The 25,511-nt window shown below is 36.8% G+C and overlaps 1 protein-coding gene across 3 annotated transcripts in view; it reads left to right on the top strand.

The window, feature by feature from the left end:
* The window catches only part of pde4d (phosphodiesterase 4D, cAMP-specific), a 159,455-nt gene that overhangs the window by 19,101 nt on the left and 114,843 nt on the right, over positions 1-25,511 (top strand). The gene's annotated exons all lie outside the window — the stretch shown is intronic.

Raw genomic sequence — 25,511 nt, 5'->3', positions numbered from 1 at the left:
AACAAAGCTGATTCTCAATTTCTGTGTTTCCCATTTGGATGGTCAGCTTATGAGGCAAATGCTGGTTGCGCTGGGACCTATAAGCTTTAGCTTTAATTTTGATTAAATTATTTTCTAATCAGTTGCATATTATGTTGTGGATATATCCCCCAATGCATACTGCAGTCCCTTTTGTCTTGCTCTCTCAGATATTTCACCTGTTCGCCAAAAAATACTAATTATTTCCTTGGGAATGTCTGACACCGGCGCATAGACAGTGTACACAGCAGTCTCCAGGCTCAGAATTACCTACAGCAATATATTAATAATTCGTAATAATTACATATCCATGAGTACTTGTCTGGTCGTCTTGAATTTTGTTATGGAGATCAGGGTTTCCCGCAGAAAATGTGCTAGTTAAGGTGGTAGGGTTTGCCGCCACATGGGTGGGGTGGAGTCTTTGTGCAATAGACTACAGACTCTGTACTACATTTAACAATTATTTATTAAATACTAAATATAAAATATAAATCGTATTAACAAAAAAGTAAAGCCAATTTATTACATGTGATAACAGTTCAGGCCTCTCGTAAATTCTTCCATTCTTATAGTCCACAATATACACACACGTTCATACTTTATCTTATACTGTATACTATAAACATCTGTTGTTTCTATTTGCTTGACTGACAGTCACTGCCGCAATAGCGTTACATGGCACATTTCTAAATTTCATTTTTAAATTAAAAATGGCAAAATTCACCTAAAGTTAAGTAGTTTGCATCTCTGGGTTTGCTAATTATCTGTATTTTTTAATATAAGGACGCATTTTCTGTAAAATAGCTTTGAAACAATATGCATTCATGTGTAAAGCACTATACAAACGCTCAAACATAGTGAACATAAACTCCTGCCTTCTTTCATTTAACTGCTTCTCAGCTCTGTAATGTGATTGGCTGGAATTCGCGTTTGTCTTATGAAACACATTTTAAAACTTAAAATTCTTGCTCGGTCGTGTAATTCGATTGGCTGGGAGTCGTTCACTGCGGCTTCTGTGAACAGAAACTTTAATTTTGATTTGTCAACATTTTGACACTGATGTGGACTGTCAGATCGCTGCATTAAGCGACTGTGTGTTTTGAAGGAGGCAGCAATGACAGCAGCGGGTTACAAGTGGGTCCAAATAAAAAACAGTGATGTAATCATTATTGTCATTACTCTTAACTTATGTGCATTAAAGTAAACCAACCCACATTGCCATGCAGCCCACTTTGAAAACTCTCGGTGCTCCAGATGACCAGTGCGCTACTTCATCCGTGTAACCTCTATATGTAGAAAAAATCTCTTGGACGACCTAGTTAAGGTGGTAGGGTTCCCCAGCTTAGGCGTACCGCCTGAACTGCAAAGTGCTGTGGGAAACCCTGTGAGATAAAAATTTGGATCTGGTGTTTTTGGTAGATTTGCATTATCATACGAGTGTATATTGCTTTTGCCAAAATATGTAGTTTTACCAAAACAAAAAAAGTTATTTTAGGGCACATGGGGTGATGCGATTACGCATCTGGTCAGAACTTTATTTCCAGTTTCTGATTGTTTAATGATCTGACTAGTTGCTAAACTGAACTCTTGAACAAATACCTCGTTGAAAATAACAAATGACTTGGTTTCCTAGGTAATCTACGTGTTGTTTATTTGGCTTGTTATATAAATAAGCTACTTTAAAAGGACTTTGTTGTTATTTATTCTTAGCGGAGTTCACTGGGAGTTACGTGTGTTCCACGAAAACCGCTTGTTTATGTTGTTACTGCTGAAACCGTCTATAAGTAGGCGAACTGGGATGCACAAGAATATAAAACATTTATGACCCCTATAAAACTTGCAGTTTTATTTACTGTGATGACATTTCCTGTAAAAACAAATTTTGGGTGGGAGTCATGGGACATATTAAAGGGTTCGCTCTTTTAGAGAGTTTAGTTCACAGCTGTGACATTTGTTATTTGCTATTTCTACTTGGTGGTGGGTTGTGTTAGGTGAAAAAGATGTTCGGATTGTGGAAAGCATTTTATTGGACAAAATAAGTGTATGCCCTGCATGGAAAATGAGTCATCAAAATTTTAGGTCTGATTGCCTGGCAGAGAAAGATGAGTTTTAATAGTAGGTATGCAATATGTATATCTCCTAAAAAATATTTTAGAAGATGATTTTTTTTCAGATGAATTGCATTAATAGCCAGACAGATCTATATGTGTGTCACATAATCAAATAAGCAAATGGGCAAGGAAAAAATGTGTTTGGTAATTATAATCAATATTTCTAATTAACCCAGGGCATGAGGCATAGCTTCTCCAGAGGAGTTTGTGCATAAGTACATTTCATGTCTATTGCTCTCTGGAGAACCCTCTTGAGAACATGCCTTCACGGCTCTTCCCATATGCAGTACATGAGAAATAAGACTGTATACACACACACACATCATAGACTAATTCATTACTAGCTGAACACTGCATTCACTTTAAATTCCCTGTCGGTTTCATACTTGGCAAAAGGAGACCATTGGTTCAAATGTTCATTGTAGGAAAGCGGGGGTTTATCAAAGAGCCTTAGTTACAGGCAGCGGCATGCAGATATTCCGAAATTAGCTATAGAAATGAAATATATTCTGAAAAATTTAATAGATTTTATATCTTAGTAATAAAATGTGTTTTCTTGCATTATTTTTATTAGCTTTGTCCAAAGAGCTCATGAGTTATTATAGTATACATACTGCCCTACAAAGGCAAAAGACCTTAACTCGCTAGAGTGTAGAACCGAGAAAAATGACATTAAAGTTTAGACTTATAGTGAGTTTCAGTTGTCAGTTATTTTCTTCTTGATTTTTATTTTCTCGAAAAACAACAAAATTGACTCTGATACTTATCCACATGATAAAGAAGGTCTTCAATGTCCCAAAAATATCAATAACTAATTTTCGACCAAAAACGAAGTTACTGCCTTTTGGCTTTGTAGGGCAGCATACACAGTAGTGTAATTTTACATCATTACATAGAAGATTCAAGATTTGTATTTGTCTCACGCATATGGTATACTAGCCTGGCTCCGCCCTCCTACGTGCTTCCGCTTAATTTTCATTTAGCTTCAGTACTACTTCTGGGACTGCTATGTAGAGTTTCATTTTCTCCTGCAAAAATCTCCAGGTCCAATCAGTGAACAGAGGGGGGTGGCTAAGAACGATGACGTTGAGGTCGAGCGTCAGTTTGAGTTGTAGTTCAGTAATGGCAGTGGAGAAAGACGTGAGAAAAGCCATTCGGTCCGTTGTTGCAAAACTGCAGAATATACAGAAGTTAAAGTCGGAGCAAGAACCAGGTTTGCTAAGTTATGTTTGTCTGATTATTTGTACTTGTTGTTTCCGGCCGGTTTCGGTGCATGATATACGTCACGACCACACGTCTGCCTATGGCAGATCCTGAGTGACTCTGGGCAGATCCAATAGTTTAAAACTTCAACAGAGGACCCTCCTTAACGGAAGTACCGCTTTGCAATGGAGCGTGGCCAGACTCTCTGTACAAATGAAATGAATGTACGAGAGTCTGGTTGGACCAGGCTAATGGTATACATCTTGTGGTGGTGAAATGAAAGTCTGGTCACTCTACAGACAAAATTTAAATGACATAAAGAAAAGAAGATAAAATAGATAAATAAAATAAAAATCTATTTACAAAAAAATCTATGTAGAAAACCAGCAGAGTGGCTGTACCATGGAAAATTCACATCAGTCACCTTGACATACATTGCATTGTTTTTTCCTTTTCTGTCATTTATTTACTTTCATTGACTTTATGTCAGCTCCCTCCCCCCCAAAAACTCTCTTCGTCGTGTTGTAACCAGTTAGCTCAATAGTCATGACAATGGCTAGGGAGTTGAGCATTTTTATTGCACCGAAACTTTTGATCTCTACAAATTCCCAGAATGCACCACCGAGCATCAGTACTATATTCAGTTACTGTAAATGTCATCATGTTTTCAATAAAACCTGTCAGGTTCCTAGAGGATGAACATACATTTGAGTTAAAAGATTTTTGCTTTAAATGAGTTTGTTTGTAATTTTTCTTCGCATTAAAGCATCCCGCAAGTACTGAACTGTACTGTCTGCAGGATGGGGTTTTATACACCGTTGATAGGCCTAAATATCAGCTTTATTTTACAACCTTCTAAATATTTAAAGATTGAGTCATCGGTGACCCAGAGTAAGTTGTTTTTATCTTACAATTAAGTGTCTTTTGACATGAGGTCAGTATAAACCAGAATGGGAAAAACAAGTAAATCTAGTTTCTATCATTATGTAATTAATTGCTTTGTAAGTCAATTTAAATAAATTTTCTCATTTCTAGGGAGAAACATTTTCCTATCAGACTCTTTGAGGTTATGAAATTCAAGTCTTCCATTTAGACACATTTAAACCACAACCAGACTGCATGACTCATTTCAGTCTGTTATCACACTCTTAATTTCCAGTGTCACCGCACCCCTTTATATTGGGTTTTCTGGGTTGAGCAAATCAGTCACAATGTTTAAGGGTGTAAATGTGAACTACAGGCTTAAAGTCCCCCTGTGGTAAAAATCAAGTTTTTATTGTTAATTATATATGTGTGTGGTGTGTTTTTTATATGCTTTAAGAGAAACCATGTGCAAATTTATCATTCAACACCATTGCTCAGTTTTCCAAAGACAGTGCCTAAGAATATTGATTGATTGATATTGAATGATTCAAGCTTTGTGACATGGTGCATTATCTTGCTGGATGGGTACATGGTGGTCATGAAGGGATGAACATGGTCAGAAACAATGCTCAGGTAGGCCGTGGCATTTAAACAATGCCCAATTGGCACTAAGGGGCCTAAAGTGTGCCAAGAAAACATCCCCCACACCATTACACCACCACCACCAACCTGCACAGTGGAAACAAGGCAAGATGGATCAATGTTATCATTAAGATTACAAAAAATTATGACTCTAACATCAGAATGTCACAACACAAATCGAGACTCATCAGACCAGGCAAAATTTTTCCAGTCTTCAACTGTCCAATTTTGGTGAGCTCGTGCAAATTGTAGCCTCTTTTTCCTATTTGTAGTGGAGATGAGTGGTACCCGGTAGGGTCTTCTGTTGTTTTTGTAGCCCATCCACCTCAAGGTTGTGCGTGTTGTGGCTTCACAAATGCTTTGCTGCATACCTCGGTTGTAACGAGTGGTTATTTCAGTTGCTCTTCTATCAGCTTGAATCAGTCTGCCCATTCTCCTCTGACCTCTAGCATCAACAAGGCATTTTCGCTCACAGGACTGCCACATACTGGATGTTTTTCCATTTTCACACAATTCTTTGTAAACCCTAGAAATAGTTGTGCATGAAAATCAAAGTAACTGAGCAGATTGTGAAATACTCAGACCGTCCGTCTGGCACCAACAACCATGCCATGCTAAAAATTGCTTAAATCAGCTTTCTTTCCCATTCTGACTTTAAGTTTGTAGTTCAGGAGATTGTCTTGACCAAGACCACACACCTAAATGCATTGAAGCAACTACCATGTGATTGATGGAACCTGCCAGTCCCAAGCTGAGCCACCGGCTCTTTCTCCATAAAGCGTGGCTGAATGATTGGATTATTATTACTCTAAATGAAAAAACACTAACAAAATGATCTCGCTTATATTAAACATGTATATTATAACAAAACGAGTAAGCATGCGGATTCTGCCATCATCATTGTCAGTCAGGTCGCCTCACACACTCTGACGGTAATAAATGAAATCTGACACCTGCATCTCCGAGATGTGACGCGCGTTTAGCTCGCACTGAATTCAGACAGAAGACACATTCAGTTTTTAGTGTCTGCTCTCTCTAACTAAACTAAATTATTTAATTACAAGAAAAAATTAAAATGACGGTAGAAGATGGTGCCGCAGTGGGCAAGTGATCTAATCGGTGAGAGGCTAAAGCACCGTGTATCACCTGTTACACTGAATATCGCAACATGCCTAAACATAAATTATGCAAACACAAACTTTTATTTTGTATGCAATAAATCGTGATTAAATGTTTGACAGCATTGTAGGCCTATACTGCTGTATGTGTTGCTCTGTTAAAAATCTGTCATCATTTAGTTGTCACTAAACACAACACAAAATTGGTTATGTTGCAGAATATCCGTGCTTTTCTTTACACAATAAAAATGTATAGTCACTAGGGACAGATCTTTATTCACAGAGGTCTCTATTCACTTTCATTCAGACTTTGACACTTTTGACATTGACCTTATACTTGTTAATGCTCATGCTTTATTAGATGAGATTAAATAGATAATGATGTTCAGCTATTGCTTTGACGTGTTTGAAGAACTGCACGAGATGGGTCCCAGTGTAAAATATCACTGAACCTCACTTCTTATAACCTTCTCTGTGCACTGTGTCAAAGAAATAGGACAAGCTTGAACGCATTCAATCTATGGCGACTGATCCCAGGCATTCAATGCAGCAGTCCATGGAAAAAAACTGTGATGTGAACATATTCGCTGTACTGCTGCTTGTCTGTTTGAGTCGCTGAGCCCAGTTACATTAGACCTGTAGGTCAGCAGAGCCTTTGATGGATGACATTATTAAGAGAGGGAGCTGCATTATCAGATTGTCTTGATAGGGGTGTCTTGCCTGATGATTGAGAATGAAGATGATGTCTTATACTAAGATCAACCTCTATGCTTTTCTGATGCAGTATGTTTTTGTCTGTCAGGCAGCATGGATTTGGTTTCCAAAGAAGTCTCAGTTGTGTACTCTTTTGTACACAAATGTACACGCACGCTTACACACACACACAGAGACTGCCAAATCCCTCAGAGACCTGATATGCATCTTGGTAGAGAACTGCCTGTAGTGGAAGACAAAGGTTTCTCATAGTATCGACACATGAACGCTTTAAATTCAGATCATTCCCAGTGCACACACCATAAAAACCAAAGAGTCTGATAGAAAGATTGTGAAGAAATTTCTAGCAACACAAATTAAGCAATGCTCTGAATATCCCAATGATTATAATGCACAATAGCTGATAAATGGTGAAATGACGAAAAAAATCATTTTCAAAGCATTTCGGGTTAAATAAATTAAAACTACGCATGTTAAGCATGAAAAGGCTTAAAATATAAAAGCAGGACAATTGAAATATAATTGTCAAGCCTTATAAGTTGCCATCAATATAGATCAATGCAGCCATGCTAGATTCGTTTATACACTTAAAATTTGATGGCAGAGATAGCCGATAACATCGAGGCTTTCACCCATGATGAGCAGTGCTGTCACTACTGCTGAATACATTGTGTCTATAAACATGGATGGTGTGTTGTGTCTCTCAGGAGTGCTCGATTGATGCGCAGCAGTGTATTGAATCAGTGGTCACATTGGAAACTGGTGATAAGAATCAAGCCACGACTGTCTGGTCTATCACGGATTCTCATTCGTGCATGCAGAATGTCTACTTTTCCAAAGTTTCGTAGTTCAGACATTAAAAACATATTGGAGAATTTTAAACAGATGATTTCCAGGCCTGGAAAAATCTATCCATGGACAACTGGAAATCATGGAAATCTTTTAGTGGAGGCTGGCTCTAATGTGTGTGTGTGTGTGGCCTGATATTTGTTTCAATATGAAGTTGCCATCTGGTATGCATTAAAAGTATATTGTACCATTTACTGTTAGACAGATGTGCTCTGTTCACAGAAGACCCTAATTAGACAGGTTGCCGACTACTGAAGCATGTTTCACTTCACAGCTACATAGCAGATTTTATCACGGGGCAAACCCTTAGTAAAAGTAATTTCACCTGTCACTGGTAATAAATCCAGTAATGGCTGTGTATTCATGATGGTTTTGCTTTGGATCATATAGAATATGAAATTCACCAACATCAGGAATTCGGGGTGACTTCAACATCTTTTTATGTTTTATATTTTGCTCATTAAATTTCATGAACAGAAAATATAAAATTCAGGGTTCCCACAGGTCCTTGAAATCCTTGAAAGTTTGTGAATCTGGGGGAAAAAATCAAGGCCCTGAAAGGTCCTTGAATTTGAAGTTAACTAAGGTGTGGGAACCCTGAAAATTAGTTTCGCAATGCTTTCTTATCTCTCAATGATGAGGGAGTAGCAAAAACTGTTTGCTTGAAATGATGGTATGGTACAGTACGTCTGATTTTTAAAAAATGATACTTTTAAGGCATTTCAGAGCTACTGAACTCCATAAATATTTTATTTAAGTAAATTTCTATAGTGCTTTTCACAATTTGCATTGCTGAAAAATTGAAAATTATAAAGCTAAAGCAGTGGAGACAGAAGAGTTTGGTTCCAAAACGCGATAAACGCCATAAAAAAATTAGTTACCGCCAGAATCAGTATTGTATCAGGTCAGTATTAAAAGTAAATTCTTAATTTTTCGCAAAATCCAATATTCGCGGTGTTATTCTGTCATCTTTTCTCCCTTTTCACAGCACACCATTCCACGCACTGTTTGGCATTGATAAACCTGTGGTGGTTTTCTGTGGCGGGGAAGAAACGTATCAAATTCGAATAATTTACGCGAGAAGCACTCGGGAGATGGAAAAACGCCGGCTGTTGCTTGTTCTTACACGACAGGATCAAGCTTCTGTCATGCTAACACATTGACCCCGGTGGATCTTATGAAAAACTTTCCTTTATTTTACTCAGAAGTTTACGAAAATCGAGCAGGGCCAAAACATTTTACAGCTGATTGCTGTCAAAAAGGTTTAGTGACGACGCCCCAAAGATGAAAGCAGCATTGACAGTGTTCTTAATATGACACAGTAAGTGTTTTGATTAATGCCATTAATGTTTATTTTTTATCACTAGTCAACTAAATGAATATACAATGGCAAAGATGAAAGCACATTTATTTATTGATTCAATAGATTTACTGTATTTTTCGGTCTATAACCTGCGTTTTTTTCATAACTTGGCTGGTGCTGCGTCTTATAGTCAGGTGCGCGTCTTTTGTTAGTCAGTATGAATTAATTTTGACATTTATGAGGCAAGAGCCAACATTACCGTCTACAGCCGCAAAAGTCCGCCATATGCTGCTTCTGTATTTTTGTTATTCAATGGATTCAGTAATGTGGAATGACGAGTATGCGAACTTCACGCTAGTTGGATTGTTCGGTTAATTTGGCCTATTCAACCTTCCAGGTAAGTTCTGTATGCTATGGTTTATCGTTTAAATAACTGATAATATGCCTTTCCAGATTAAATGTCTGTTCTTCAGCTTGGATTTTGTGAAATTATTTTCTAAATAAACGCGACGTATAGTCCACTGCAACTTATATATGTTATTTCATCTTAATGACGCATTTTGGAATGATGCGGCTTATACTCTGGTGCGGCTTATAGTCCGGAAAGTACGATAGCATTTTGGAAAAAAAATGTTTATTGGATTTATTGCAATAATAAATCTGTGAAAATCATGTTATTTTAACTTAAAGATGTTATATGATAGTTTGTAACAGAAGTTAGTGGTTTTCATCTGGTCACTTTCTTGTTATAGAAAACACGTTTTTACCGAAATTAGTCAAATGGATTTATTGCGTTTTGGAACCAAACTCTTCATTTTTATAAAAATAGTAAAATTATTTAAAAAAAAAATTATTATAAAAATGCATTAAAATGTCTGGAATGGACAGATGATGCATCTATAATATCTCATATGAATTCCCACTGTTGGAAAATAATCTGACCCACTTCTCAGACATAAAGGACCTGAATGCACTCCCCTCGTCCCCAGAACAAGCGCGATGTGATTAGTCATAGACAACCAGGCACTTCAGGGGGTCTGAAGTCTAGAAAGAAATTGATGTCAGAAATGAAGAGGACTGAGAGACTCGTGAGAATCAATGTTGCTGTGGTTTTTACCAGTGTTCCCCCATTCTGTTCTCCCGAAACACTTTACGAATGTTTTCTTCAGGAGTGTTTTTCTAGAGTGCAGGGACACAACGATTCTGCTGATTCTCTTAGGTATAAATGTTGTTCATCGTGCCTCTGCACCGTGCAGTCGTGTCGCTTTCTCTCCAAGGTTTTGAGTTGGTGTTACACGACACCTTTGGAGGATTAAGTCTGGTCTCTTAAGCTCTGATCCCAGGGGTTGTACTACCTGGAGCCTGTACCTGTGCATATGACTCACACTTGGTTTACTGTGCAGCTTTCCTTGGCAACCCTAGAGGACATACATCACTGAGTGGCACTTAGGACTAAAATCCAATATATTTGAGATCTGTTGTGTGGTTGTTGTTTGTGCTTTGTTTACAAGGGAATATGGTTTGAGGGTCTGAGAAACTTATCAACTTAATACAGGAGACATGTTTTAATGTCTACAGTCAAACAAATTCTCATGAACGTTAATAGGATGAAATGTACCTGAGAAAATGAGTTCACCAAATCTGAATCACTTTGTTGAATTTTAATGAAAATTATGTTGTTATTCCCTTATTAATATTCATTCAGCGACACAGCAAAGAAAATAGCCCAGAGGTGTAGGACAAAATGACCTAGATGTCAGAACAAAAGAGCATGATCTTTTTGACCTCACACATTTCCTTTTTTTTTAATCATGATAGAGATTTTTCATTGCCTTGTATAGTTGTTATAGTTAACTAATGATATATGTCCCCCTTAACCTAATCCTTGCATAAACCTTTTTGCACCCTCATTGCATATTTTAATTAAAATACAATTTAATATGTTTATTAAACAGTTTGCTCATGGGAACCACTGACTGGCCCCCGCAATTTATTGGATTTAATGTTTTATTATCCCTATGAGGACATTTAATCACCACAATGTAAGAAGAATCTGTCCTACGCACACACACACACACACACACATACACATTTCACCGTCATGGTACCACAGAACGGGCGATTTTTCTCTCACCCGGAGGTAATGTTGTGAGGGATTACTTGGGGAACAGCTTGAGAACGGTGCATTGAATGCTGTTCTCTGATTGGTCGTTTGGGTGCACTCAGCACCAGTGCCTTAAGAGGTCACCCTGGCGTAATGCAGAATGGAAGGTTATTGAAAGGTGTGAAGCGGATACACACTTTAGCAATTGCTATATTGATTGCGGTTTGGCAAATAGGACGGTCACGTCAAGGCTGAACATTCACACTAACATATTTGTTTGATAAGCTTGATAGGTTCAATGGATTGCACAAATGGACTGTTTTTTCATGCACCCCAAATAAAAAAAAAATCTGAATGAGATCTGTTTGAGTTGTTTTTCCTAGACTGTGAAGGAAGATTAAATGGAGAGTAATTTAAATTACTCAAAAGCCTGCTTATCAAATTTCGTTGTGACTGCAGTGAACGGATGTGAGATAATATTTCACTAGTTCTTGAGCAGAGATCTCGGCAATGTCTTAAACTGTGCTGAGATCTGTCGCAACACCAGATGCTCCAATCAAAAGTTGGCTATTTAGAATCTGAACTTAAACATTCCTCATCAGATTATTTTAAAATAAAATTTTCTCAGTTATCCACATTAAAACCACATTAAACTCCATATTTTCACTCTATGTCTAAAATGAAAAAAAAAAAGCATTAGTTAGAAATTCATAAAAGAGCAACCTTTGTGCAATAGTAGCAAGATTTACCTGACACTATTGCGTCTGTAAATGTAGTTAGCATCGATTCGAAATACTTAAGAGTATATCTGCATCTCAGGTTTCCACATCCATCCGTTTCATGAAGATAAGATATGTCTAATGCGCAGAACTCTACACTGTCTCATGTGACTGCATGATGTATGGCACAGTAACAGTTTCCTTTTTCATCTTTGCAAAGATGGCATTTTAAGTGTAACAGCATTCCTAGTTGTTACATATACACCTTACTGAGGCATATTACAACAGTTAGTGTCCTCGACAAATCCCTGCTTCACTCTCAAACAAGGTGACTCTCTAGGTTAAGAGGAGGTTGAGATCTTTTATTAGATTCATTCACATCTATACATAGATAATAGGAAGGACATAAACAGTTTCCTGGCGATACAATATTATGTCTGAGTCATGGTATGATAATACTGTGGTTTGTTTCTTTAAAGTAACAAAATATATTGCAATATATATGTACTCTGTTTCTGTTTTTTCTCAATCATTATGAATATCTTTGTACAATACACATATATGGTCCAAGAAATAGCTATAATAATATGAAGAGCTCAGATGCTAAAGCTGCTAAACGCCACCTCTGTCAAAAATGAGAAAATTATTTTAACTGAATTCTCTCTGCATGTAGCGTATTTTCCGGACTATAAGTCGCTCCGGAGTATAAGTCGTATCATTTGCATCAGTCAAAAATGGGTTTTGAAGAGGAAAAACATAAGTAAGTCGCACTGGACCATTCATCGCGTTTATTTAGAAAATTATTTCACAAAATCCAAGCTGAAGAACAGACATTTAATCTGGAAAGGCAAGTTGTTCAACTAAACAATAGCACAGAAGAGCAGGCTGAATTAGGTGTCCGTACATGTTAAAGTAACATAAACAGTTATTTACACGATGCACAATAGCATACAGAACATACCTGGGAGGCTGTATAGGCTAAATTAACACGACAAGCCAAATCAAGTTCAAAAACGTCCCAGAGTCATTCCGCATCTCTGAATCTATTAAATTACATAAATACAGGAGCAGCATAGAGCGGACTCTCACGGCTGTAGACGGTAATGGTTTCTCTTGGTTCATATGAAATAATTTTGATGTATAACTGACTTTAAGTTCCAGGACCTGCCAAACTATGAAAAACATGTGACTTATAGTCCAGAAAGTACGGTATTATATGTTCATTCATGAAATAATTTTAAATACCTTCAAATCCGCTTAATACCAGCCTCAATCCGTTTAGAAATACCGGTTTGTTGGCAAAATCTGTTTAACGTCACACCGGTTTTTCAGCAAAGTCCTCAAAGTGCATGGAAGATACATGTGAAACGACCATTGATCACATTCAGACATGCGACCTGAATACAGTTTCTTAATTTTTACCCCTCTAATTCTGACTTTCATTATTTTCAGTGCTGCTAGTTGCATCTTTAGAGATTTTGCAACTGTCTGCTATGTCTTGTCCAAAGAAGTGGATTTTTTGTAGTCCTTTCACAAAAAAGCTTGCATGCACTTGGAGGATATGCAGTGGAAACAAATTTGTTAAATGCTAATGAAATTTTCACAATGAAAATTTTCTTTGACTGTTAACCTTTTTATTGTCATTAAAATTAAATTACTGAACCTAATCATAAGAACCTGATAAAAAAATGCTAATTTATAAGAAAACATGTCAGACGCGGTAAGAGGGTTTTGCATGTGAACTCCTTATATACATGTAGGTTATCTTTTATCAGTTTTCCTCACTAATAAAGGTCTTTGGGTTTTATGGTCTTCTAGGCACAAGTCTCGGATGCATCATGATCTATTTTTGTTGTGTGCACTCGAGTTATTTTTGACCCATAATGGGTAAATATTGGACAGAACACACCACAATGCTGGGTTGTTTTGACCCAATTGTTGGGTTATTATAATCTATGGTTGCATAACAACAACCCAGCATTGGGTTCTTTTTGACCCAGCATGTGTTCTGTCCGATATTTGCCCAGTGTGGGTCAAAAATAACCTAGCCATTTTTAGAGTGTGGGTCTTACAATCTTAATCATATTTTAATAGTAGATGTGCTCTCACTTGTGTTATAATTTCATGTAAAACTGTAGTACAGTAGCTTTACCAGAACTTGCTTACACTGCAAGGTGACTGTAGTTTGGTACACTGTATGTATGCCTTTGCTACGTACATTCACACACAGCATATCTCCGGTTCAAAATCCTCCACACATATATCATAGGTGTGTCCCCTCAAGGCTAGAAACAATAGCCAAGGTGATATCTTTGTTTTCTTTTTTTATGAAGGTCAGCTGGGCATATGGTCCTTTAGGATCTACACCTCATAATAGCTTTGCTCATGCGTGTTGGTAAAGCAATGGGGAAAGATGTAGATTATTAGTTAATATTGATGATTTTTGGGAGGTGGTTAATAAAATGACTGAAACTGTGTGACACTGACTGATGGGTGGTATCAGTCATGTTTGAAGTATCCACTTTGTCTCATTTCTTTATGTCTTAAAGGATTAGTCCATTTTCTTAAAAACCATGTCGTCACCATGTCATCCAAAATGTTGATGTCTTTCTTTGTTCAGTCGAGAAGAAATTATGTTTTTTGAGGAAAACATTCCAGGATTTTTCTTATTTAATGGACTTTGATGGACACCAACACGTAACAATTTTAATACAGTTTAAAATTGCAGTTTCAATGGAGTTTCAAATGACTCTAAACGATCCCAAATGAGGCATAAGGGTCTTATCTAGCGAAATGATTGTCATTTTTGACAAGAAATATAAAAATTATGCACTTTTAAACCACAAGTTCTCGTCTATCTCCGGTCCTGTGTTGCTCCAGTGCGACTTCATGTAATTGCGTAATGACGTGGAAAGGTCACATGTTACATATATGAAACGCACATTTGCGGACCATTTTAAACAATAAACTGACACAAAGACATTAATTAGTATCATTCGACATACAACAACATCGAAACGGTCCTCTTTCTCCACACTTGTAAACACTGGGGTGTAGTTTTGCATGCATCATCCGTGACCTCTTGACGTGATAACGTTTGCGTAAGGTCGCGCTGGTGCGTCACAATAGGACGTTAGGACATAGATGAGAAGTTGTGGTTTAAAAGTGCATATTTTTTTCTTTTTCTTGCCAAAAATGACAATCGTTTTGCTAGATAAGACCCTTATGCCTCGTTTGAGATTGTTTAGAGTCCTTTGAATCTGCAATTTTAAACGGCATTAAAACTGTTACGTGTTGGGGTCTATTAAAGTCCATTAAAATTAGGAAAATCCTGGAATGTTTTCCTCAAAAAACATAATTTCTTCTCGACTGAACAAAGAAAGACATTAACATTTTGGATGACATGGTGATGAGTAAATTATCTGGATTTTTTAAAAGAAAATGGACTAATCCTTTAAGAAAATAACAATAGGCATACGTGAGATTGTGGACAGTAAGAATCATGTAAATAGATGAATAAAGTTAAATTTTTTTATGAGAAATCCTGGCCCTTAGATTTAAGTATATGATTTGATTGCAGACATGTGCAATCAAATCATGCACTTCTTAAGCAATAAGACAATGCCAAAATCTTTAAGTCGGGGTGCATGATTTTTGAAAAACACTTCATGGCCGAGTACCAAAACACACTTGTAGCCAATCAACAGTAAGGGGCGTGTCTACTAACCGACATTGTTGCCTGGATTGTGTATGTGTGGGGCGAGTCTATCAAAAGAAGGTTCAGATTCTATTGGGGTAGGGGTGTGTTTGTTTAGGTGATTTTAAATATCAACATTGGCTTTCGAAGATCATGCACCCCACCATAAATGAAAAATTAGAATTTTTTTTAGGACAAACATTTGAGCAAAATTCTCAATTTGCTTTCCATTTATTCATTACTGTTTGAGAGAAACTGTTAAAAGATTAGCACATTTCCTTTGGGTTATGCTTCTTTAATAATGTACCTATAGAGAGGCTAGAATTTTTTTAGTTACCTCACAGGGGGGGCTTATGTTGAATGTAAATTATAAAGATGAGATGCACAAACCATCTATAAATCTCTATGGTTTCATATTAGGCTATGAATATTTATGGGACTGCTCAATTGTTGACAGCTTTCCGTGACTGCAACTTGTTTTTTCCAGCTCTTTCTGTTCTACATCTTGGGTCTGACCTATTCCACACATCCATCACAGCTAGACTTGATTTTGGGACTCATACAAATACAAAATGTTACCTTGATTTATAGTTATCACTGGTGATTAAGAGGAAATGAAAAGGAGAAGATGATTTTACATTAGCGTGTTGTGAAGAGCAAGAAAATCTAAATTGAATATACTATGCCTGGCCAATTTCCTTTTTCAGATTAGCAGTCTATTTATCATCTCCTCTTTTTCTTTCTGCCCTTTCTTGTAAAATTCCTTTCACTTCATCCCTGATGACCAATTACCTTGTCAAGGTAAAACAATCTGAGCTTTTTCCAGATTTCCTCTGTTTTGGAATCTGTGTTTGTCTCCTTTATACTTCTTGTCAGCAGAGCAAACCTGAAACAATACAGTATGTGTCTGCATGTCATTTATTGCATGTGTTGCGTATTATACATTTTATTATAAATATGTCAGGCTTTGAAATCTAAAAGGAATTAATGGCCTCATCTGTGCTATAAATATCAGTATGACAGTCATGGTATGTCCTGGATTCTTTACCCTAATGAGATTGTTTAAAAGTTCCAGAGCTCACATATTATTTCCTCACAGGACCCCTTTATTCGGTTTCCCTCTATGTTGACATCCAGGTTTACACCACGCCGTGCCATGCATTATTCAGTGAGAGAGAACAATGCAATGAAGTGTTTTTTAATTGAGTTTTGACTCGTTATATTAAAGCCGCTTTGCAAATATATTTTTATCAGTTTTGCTTGGCTGCATTAAAGGGTTGGGCTTCTGGCAACTCGCATAAGTCTCATTGAAAGGTGTGTGTGTGTATGAGATTAATTGTTGGACGTGTGGTTCAATATTTGCTTCTTGCCAGGGGAAAGGTGGCTTAAAATCTGTTAAATATTTAGTTTTACATCAGGCCATATTGGTGTGGTAAATCAAATCGGGCGAGCAATAGATTAGCTTGTTTTTATGAGGAAATGAATCCATGATGCATTGGTGATGCATGAAGTGTTGGGTTTTCTGTGAGTGGTGTCCTGTTATTGGCTTTTGGTGATGCCTAAAGGCTTTGAAGAAATGGTTTCCAGGGGGGTGATAGGCTATCTTCGCTGCTGGCCTACTTGGTTTTTGCCTTTCCTTGAAGTGCCAGACCCCCTGAAGGGGAAATCGTTCAGCTCTGTAGCTGTGCAGACGGACTGGCATGGGAAAGATTAAATCAAAGGACCTGGCATATAAAGAATGATATTTCCTACCTTACACAACATGCAGTTTGACATCTTTAACAAGTATATAAATGGTGTTATTGTTCTTTTTTTTTAAAGTGAGAGTTTTGTGTCATTTATTAAATTGAGTTAAAATTGAAAAAAATGTGCACAATGTTATCAATGTAAAGCAAATTATCTACCGTACTTTCTGGACTACAGGCCGCACCGGAGTGTAAACCGCATCATTCAAAAATGTGTCATTAAGTAAGGGATAATGTAGAGGCAGCCGGTAGTTATCGGGAAATAAGCTCCGACAGTGTGATCAGGACCCGACGCAAGCGGAGGGTCTTGTAACACACTGAAGGGGCTTATTACGCGATAACTACCGGCTGCCTCTACATTATCCCGCTTTTTACACGGCTACTTGCTACATAAGAAAAAAAACTGGACATGAATATGAATTTGAAACATTTTATTGCCATATTTGTTTTAAATGAACATTTTTGTCCTTCCGCGAAACTTTGCACAGATGCATAAAATGATCGTAATACCTTATTCCTCTGCTTCATACTTGTCTGTCTCCATTTTTTTCTCTTTTAGCCAGTCTTTGAGAAGTTTTAATTCCCATTCTGTATTTTTTAGTGTGTTGGCTTCGTAGCTGTGCTCTATTTTGTCAAGTTCAGTCTCAGTAAGCTCTCTGTGTCTTGTCGTTTTTCGTTCTTCTATCCACTGTTTAAATGTTTTGTTTTATCCGTATATGTTAAAATTAATGTCAAACTTTTCCATTCTTAATTGCAGTTGTCCAGTGTTTGTCACAAGATGGCGCCAAACAGTAATCTTTGTTGGCGCGGAGGGATTTTAAACATACAAGTAGTACCGGCTATGCGTTATTACTTTGGAGCGGTTATTATTTGAAAAGAACGAACCTGCAAATGTCTCAACTGACCAATCAGAATCAAGCATTCCAGAGAGCCGTGTAATAAGACGAAATAACATATATCAGTCACAGTGGACTATATGTCGCGTTTATTTAGTAAATTATTTCAAAAAATCCAAGCTGAAGAACAGACATTTAATCTGGAAAGGCAAGTTATTCAAATAAACAATAGCAGACAGAACAGCAGGCTGAATAGATGTCTGTAAGTTAAAGTAATATTATCAGTTATTTAAACAATAAACCATAGCATACAGACATACCTGGAAGGTTGAATAGGCTAAATTAACCGAACAAGCCAACTAGCGTGAAGTTCGCATACTTGTCATTCCGCATCACTGAATCCATTGAATTACATAAATACAGAATCAGCATATGGCGGACTCTTGCAGCTGTAGACGGTAATGTTGGCTCTTGCCTCATAAATGTCAAAATGAATTCATACTGACTTACAAGGCGCACCTGACTATAAGACGCAGCACCAGCCAAGTTATGGGGAAAAAAACGCGATTTATAAACCGAAAAATACAGTAACTTTATTACTGTTTGATATAAGAATGTTTATTTGTGCATAGTTAAATGTGTTGCATGGTTGTATAAAATCTGATATAATAATATTGTATACTTTCCATGCTATAAGTGTGTGACTTCCTAGAGATGTTTATTGTTTGGTGGAATATTTTCAAGTTTGGAAAACAATGGCCTATGGACATAATTTGCTGTCTGATGTTGTTGACTGCCTTCTATTTCCATCATTATCCAAATTACTTTTGTCCATTCAATTCAGAATTTTATATGATAGTTTGTTATTAGATCAGGAGGGTGTGGTGGAAAACCCATCAGGTTACACAAGCTTTGTGCTCTAAATAAATTTGACATGTGTTTGGCTCATTGTCTCGCTGAAATGTAAGTTCTCTACCCAGTGATCTGGATCCAGAAAGTGTGATATGATCCAGATAGACTTCTCCAATTTCACGGTTGTAGGAAATTGATTCCCAATCAATCCTCAAAGACTCAATCCATCAATACAAATCAAGACTATCACTTGAAACCCACCATGATTGTTGTTGTTAAAAAATAGTAGTCCAACATCTGTCCAAAAGACTTCAGCTGACGTTTTCAGCAAATGTTTTGATTTCTCGAGTGTTTTTTGTTATCCCAAAGTGAGGGAAGCTGTCTAGCTTTTAGCAATTCTGTTTGGTTAAGATAGTAACTCAGAAATGATCCATTTGATATTTAAAAAACATCAAACAGCTCAGGTCAGGAACCCAGGGCTATTCTTCTCAAACAGGGCTGATTTGTTGATTATTTTATTAAACAGCACAGCGACAAGTTGATTATGTGGTTATTGCTTATAAAATATGTATGTTGGCACATCTCTACTTATGAAACATGAAGCGAAATACAAACCAGTGAAGGTGAAATATTGGTTTACATTCACATTAACATTTATTTATTTGGCATATGCATTTATTCAAAACAACTTACAAATAAGAGAACATAGTTTTTTTGGTTCTGCAATCTTTCTCACGCTTTTAAAACGTGAGTGTGACTAAATGAAGGTCATGTCTGCTTGTGTGCTAAAAGATGATTGCAGTGGAGGCCGTCAATGTATTTCTGGGATATCTCGCCCCATGGGTTGTATTCCTCAATAAAGCATGACCTGGTTCTCTTTCCTCGTACCATCGCTGTCCTCAACTCCCTCCATATGACCATGTACGAAACCTTGAAACTCCACTTCACATTTAGAGGGATTGTGTTGTTTTTGAAATGTTGCTCAGTTGGTGGCCCAAGATGTTAGCAAAGAGAAAAGCATGGTGGTATTGAAAGCATGGAAAAAAGCAGCTTTATCTAATGAGTATTTTGAAGTCTGTGGTGCCAGTCTGTTGACCTGGATGAGGTCATGGTGCAGCTTGCTGTCTTTTCTGTGGTGTTGGGTTGTTTCTGCAGGGCGCCAGGCTTTTGTTTTTGCTCAGCTGACATATCTGGGTCGTTCCATCAAGGAGATCTTCAAGGAGAGTGCCTAACCTACTGTGTTTATACTAGGAGAACCGTTTCAAAATAAGTTTGCGAGCAATAAAAATGTGATGTCCACCCTAAAAGGTCGAAGTTTTGGTCCATAGTTATAGTTATAGTGCACCAACGCATTTTTGGAAACCTTGCATACATTGACCACGTTAACATGCATCCTCATAGTCATAACGCATAATACTTTGATAAAAATAATGCGGTTAAGCTCATAATCGCAGCAAGTATAATTGCATTAAAACAGGTGGCGTACACTCTTTTTAAAGGTGCAGTGTGTAATTTTTAGAAGGATCTATTGACAGAAATGCAAAATAATATACAAAACTATATTATCAAGGGTGTATAAAGACCTTTTTATAATGAAATGTTATGTTTTTATTACCTTAGAATGAGACGTTTTTATTTACAGACTTCGTGGAAGTCGCCATTTTGTGCCACCATGTTTCTACAGAAGCCCTTAACGGACAAACCTTTTTACTAAGTTGTCTCCGATGATGACGTTTTCGGGTGACGGCTACCGTAGCTTCTCTATGCGTTTCAAAAGTGAGGGGTAAGCAGTGGACTGAGCATTTAAGCACTAGATGCTGCTAAAATTTACACACTGCACCTTTAATGTAGTATGCGGCCATATAAACCCTTTAATCGCATCTATACCACACTAACTGAAGTGCATGCGTGTTTTTATTACGCACATTTTTCCCCATGGGAATTGAGATCTCGATTCTCTCAAAAGATTCTCAAATTTAAAAAAAAATGTATTGCACTCAAGTAACAAAAATGTGCTACACCGGACTTTTAGTTAAAATAAAGTGTCTTCAAAGTCTCTTTTCCTTATTTTAGAAGATGAGTAACTTAAAATTTGTTAGCTGTTAAACATAAACAATAGAATGTTGACATAGAATAAAAGTAATTGTACAAAAAAACACAGGTGCTATTTATTTTAATCAAACTGGTCAATCTTAAAACTTTAAAAACACAAAACCTTTAAAGAACTAAATGATGATACAGAGGCTGTTTCTCAATCTGAAGGCTGCAGCCTTCCGGAGGTCGCATTTCTAAGCTGCATACGTCATCAAGACAGTCTTATTTCAGAATATTAACAATTATGAAGTAAATTACTATTCTTAGTTAATCGTAAATTGTTGTAATACGTTTATGACTTGCGAATGTAATGCTTAGTTAAGTTAAACCAGGCTCGATGACGTATGCGGCCTGCATATGCGACCTACGGAGGCTGCAGCCTTCCGATTGAAAAACGGCCAGAGGTAACTTATTTCCTTGCCTTTTTTCGGAACCAATATTGTTGCATCGTCACTCTCTCCGTCGCCACCAGGATTTTCCGCAATGGCGCACGTTTTTCCTTTCATTTGTTTGAAAATTGCCGCTCCAAATCCATCAAGTAAATCGATGTGTTTAGGTTTGCCGCTTTGTTCCACGTCACGCGAGTGACAGCCAAACGCCGCAAATGAGGAGAAGAGATGAGAGAAACGATCGGGTCTGATTGGTGAATGAATAGGGTTTGGTTTTACACCGTGTGAGTGTAAGCAAGTTTAACTGACATAACATCTGGATTGTTGCAATGTAAATACGTGAACACAGTATCTGAATACAGGAATACTGTACATGCAAGAAAATCGCCATCATTTACAAAGAGGATGGCGTGTATGTATGAATCGAGATCGTGATTCTTTTTCCGATTAATCGTGCAGCCCTAAGATGTAAACAAAAACGTTTATTCTGCAGTAGATTAATCGCGAATAATCTTTATGCAACCCTAACGATCATTAACAAATAATCAGAAAATTCAAACTGCATGCAAGCAGGAGTAAAGGGGTTAGCTCCAGTCATGTAAATATCTTACTGCGATTAAGTCCTTACTCTGATTATTGTAAATAATTGCAATATTGGTATGCACGTAAATGTACTCATTGTACGTGTTGGTCGCTCACATGAGAATGTAGTACAGGTATGTAGCCCAGGAAATGCATTGGATTTTGTCGCAATGCACATGCATCGAACATGTGTACACGTACGAGTCAAATAAACAATACTTGGGCATTTGCATACACGTTAAAAACAGGTTATACTCTGGGCTTTAGGAGTGAACTCTATATTACAGAGAGTATTACAGACAACCTGAACATCAGATAATTTCAGTTTTTTCATTAAACAATAAATCAAGTGTCACTTTTTTTACTTGGTTCTGATAAAATCTTTTTTGAATCTCATGAGTTATAACCATGGCCTGAATTTCAGTAGAAAACTTTCAAAGTTGCAACTAGTTTAGGAGCTAAGATGCAAAAGCAAATGAGATAACGGTAGTCACCAAATGCTCTCTGCATATTATACTTTTATCAAATAGTCATGTATCAAATCCATTTAATCCCGGCCTCAGGTCATTAATACCAGTTTGTTGGCAGAAACCAGACTAGAGTATGTTAAAAAATTCTTAAGTGCTCAGATGCAAAACTTGTTAAGTGCATCCGGCATAATTTTTATCAGACTTTTTAATAGATAAAAAAAATCGGTATTTCTGAATAACCTGAGGGCAGGATTAAGCGGAATTGATGCGAAAGTATTTGATGAACTTATAGTACATGTCGAGAGCATTAGGTTATTATCATTTATATGTATATGTATATATATTCGATTTTAGAGTTGTGTAGTGCAGCTTAGTGGCATTTGAACTTTGTGTCAAGTGCACTAGTCAAATGTCAGTAAATATTCGTGTGTCACGACAGGGTGAAAGTGCCACGGTCTGAATAACCATCAACACTGCCTGTCTTGAGTGGCATCTTAATTAATGTCACTTTGATTGTATTTAGGCTCATATCTTGCTGTGAAAAAGACACTTTTTTAATGTCATGTAAGACTATTTTGATAAGACAGACCTAAACCAAGGCTTGCCATTTCACAATGCTTTGGTTACATTAATTTTGTATAGGGAGTTGTGTGCAGATCGAATTCAATAGCATGATAATTTGAGTCTAGATGAGTCAAACCCATGAATCATAAAACTATCAGATGCTAGAGAGATCAAACTTTTTACAATCTTTTTTATTCCCTGTTATGAAAAATGCAACTGCAATCTGATACCCGCTTCAGGATTCACTTAGTTGATCTGACACGGTCTTAAGTGTCTTTCCATCACATAAAAAATACATTTGACAGTAATTTTCTACAGAACAGTGTTTAAGGGAATAGTTTGCAGTCACTATTTACTCACCCTTATGCTGTGTTATCACCAAATGAGAAAATTATCAGCACACCATTGCTTTAAAATTTAGTCTGTCGGTAACACAAAGCCATTATTTGTTTCAGGACAGAAATATAGCACCTTGTTGGTGTTGGCAGTATAGCATAGTAATTTATAACAGTAGTTTATTTTCAAAAGAATAATTTAGCCATATCTTACCAAGTCTTTCAAAGGTTCACCTAAGTATGTCTAGTTGCCCCATTTTATGACAGGAAAGGTTTTTTTGAAGCTGCGTTTCCCCTGGCAGGTGTGCGGTTTTGCATTTTTAATGTGTGCACATTAGAGCTGTCAAGGTCTTTAATTTGTGTAGTTCACATTTACCCTTTCGTAGACGTCTGAAACACCGTGTCAGTGTGAAGCAGGCTGGCCGCTGCGAGGATCAAAAAGCAGAAAAACAGAGAGACATCTGACACGCAGCCAAAATATTAGACGTGCCAAAGCTGCGAGTTGCATTATTAAGTAGAGAAAAAGCCCTTGTTAAAAAACAACAGGTTTGACCTAGACATCAGTGGTTAGATCCCAAAGGTTAGTCTGAAGTGCGAGTGTGAAAGTTTGAAAGCTGCTTGAACATTCACAAACTTCAAGGTTACATCATGCAGAATAAACTAAGTAAAGCATTATCACGTGACAACAGATTGTAAGTTTGTTGAATGAACATTAAATTCAACAAATTCGTGGCAAATGCTTTTATCAAAAAAGTGACATTTACACAATTGGCAGACACTTTAATCCAGGCATGCATTTTTGTCAGCAAGTGTGTTCCCTGAGGTTCAAACCCAGACCCTTTATGCTGCTTATGCAATCTACCAATTGTGCTAAGTGACATATTTTTTTCAAGCTGTATATTTTATTAACATATTTGTTCCCTTTGAATCAAACCCATGATCATACTGTTGCTAATACCATGCTTTGTGAGCAATTGGAAGGATTTTTTGGTCTCACGCCTAATATTTATCACCATTTTATTATGAATAACCGTTATATTTTTAATAATAATTTTGCGAGTGGAATGGAAAAATTTGTTATGACTTTCTCTTTTTACTGGTCAAATGGTTTAAGACTTTGCAGAGATGTTGGCCGGATGTACATTTTTTTTATTAATACTATTAGGCCCTCTAGTGGCCACAAACACCATAACTCTATTTTTAAATCTGTCAAAAATGTGTTTATTTTGTATATTCGGTCTGTCACTTAGGCATTTTTGCTTAATATTTTTACATTAGTCGTAAATGCATTTTTGCCAGGTGAAAATTGATAAATCTTAAAGGGATAGTTCACCCAAAAATGAAAATTCTGTCATCATGCTCACCCTCATGTTGTTACAAAACTGTATTAATTTCTTTGTTCTGCTGAACACAAAGGAAGATATTTTGAGCAATGTTTGTAATCAAACCATTTTGAGCACCATTGACTTCCATTGTATTTTTCTTATTATGAAAGTCAATGCTGCTTCTGTTTTATGCTTCGTTTCAAATATCTTCTTTTGTGTTCAGGAGAACAAAGACATTTATACAGTGTTGTAACAGCTTGAAGGTGAGTAAATAATGCTAAAATTTTCATTTTTGGGTGAACTGTCTCTTTAAGGTGTAAAGGCTGCACATGCAGATCATGCTTTTTACCCAGTCATCCAGTAGAGGGAGATATTTTACTTCTGTTCTGTGTATTTGTTTATTAAGACAGTTATGTCTAAATAAATGTAAAACACTGAGACAGTGTATCTCAGTGTTTTATGTTTGGTTTAAAGTTAATAGTTTACTAAATAAATTAAAATTCTGCCATCATTGGCATTATTTACATAGAGTTTTTTCCTAACAGTGCAAGTGGACAGGACCAGGGGCTGTCAAGTTTAATAAAGAACGACTGAGCAAAAGCAAAACTGAACAGCTGTATAACATATTTTCTCACACTATGTAATTCCTTTTAGCCTATTTCTTTTGTGCTTCCTAACAGAAACAATGTCATATGTAACCTTGGACCTCAAAACCAGGGTCAATCATCTGAAAGCTAAACAAATACGCTTTGCATTGATCTATGTTAGGAAAGGACAAAATTTGGTCGAGACACAACTATTTAAAAAACTGGACTCTAAGGTTGCAAAAAATCTAAATATTGAGAAAATCGGCATTAAAGTCGCAAACTTTAAAGTTCCAAATGAAGTCCTTAGCAACACATAATACTAATGATAAATAATTTTTATCATTAGTATAAGGAAATGTACAAATATCTTCATGGGACATGATCTTTACT

The sequence above is a fragment of the Misgurnus anguillicaudatus genome, chromosome 5 (assembly GCF_027580225.2).
Source record: "Misgurnus anguillicaudatus chromosome 5, ASM2758022v2, whole genome shotgun sequence".
NCBI lineage: Eukaryota > Metazoa > Chordata > Actinopteri > Cypriniformes > Cobitidae > Misgurnus > Misgurnus anguillicaudatus.
Note: the sequence above shows the minus strand (reverse complement) of the source record. Positions and strands in the feature narration are given on the sequence as shown.